This window comes from Triticum aestivum, chromosome 1B (genome assembly GCF_018294505.1).
Source record: "Triticum aestivum cultivar Chinese Spring chromosome 1B, IWGSC CS RefSeq v2.1, whole genome shotgun sequence".
Taxonomy (NCBI): domain Eukaryota; kingdom Viridiplantae; phylum Streptophyta; class Magnoliopsida; order Poales; family Poaceae; genus Triticum; species Triticum aestivum.
Genome location: NC_057795.1, coordinates 694,510,808 through 694,511,363, shown reverse-complemented (window position 1 = coordinate 694,511,363; position 556 = coordinate 694,510,808).

Below are 556 nucleotides of genomic sequence, written 5' to 3'. Positions count from 1 at the left end.
GTTTTCGTTTCGGTCATCAACACTCGCGGTTTTGGCAGATTCTGACCCATTTCGTGGACTATTACTCACCGTTTTGGGGCCCCAAAGTGATTTCCATAGTTGTTGAACCCCAAGGTGCGCTTACGTGTCGGTCATCAACACTCACAGATTTTGCTGATTCTGGCCCGTTTTGTGGTCTATTACTCACTGTTTTGGGGTCCCGGTGAGATTTCCACGAATAACGAACCCTAGGGTGCGTTTATGTTTCGGTCATCAACACTCGCGGTTTTGGCAGATTCTGACCCGTTTCGTAGACTATTACTCACCATTTTTGGGCCACAAACAAATTTTCATAGTTGTTGAACCCCAAGGCACGCTTACGTGTTGGTCATCAACAGTCATAGATTTGGCCGATTCTGGCCCGTTTCGTGGACTATTACTCACTATTTTGGAGTCCCGGAGTGATTTCCACGATTAACGAACCCTGGGGTGCGTTTACGTTTTGGTCATCAACACTCACAGTTTTGGCCGATTCTGCCCCGTTTCGTGGACTATTAATCACTGTTTTGGGGTCCCG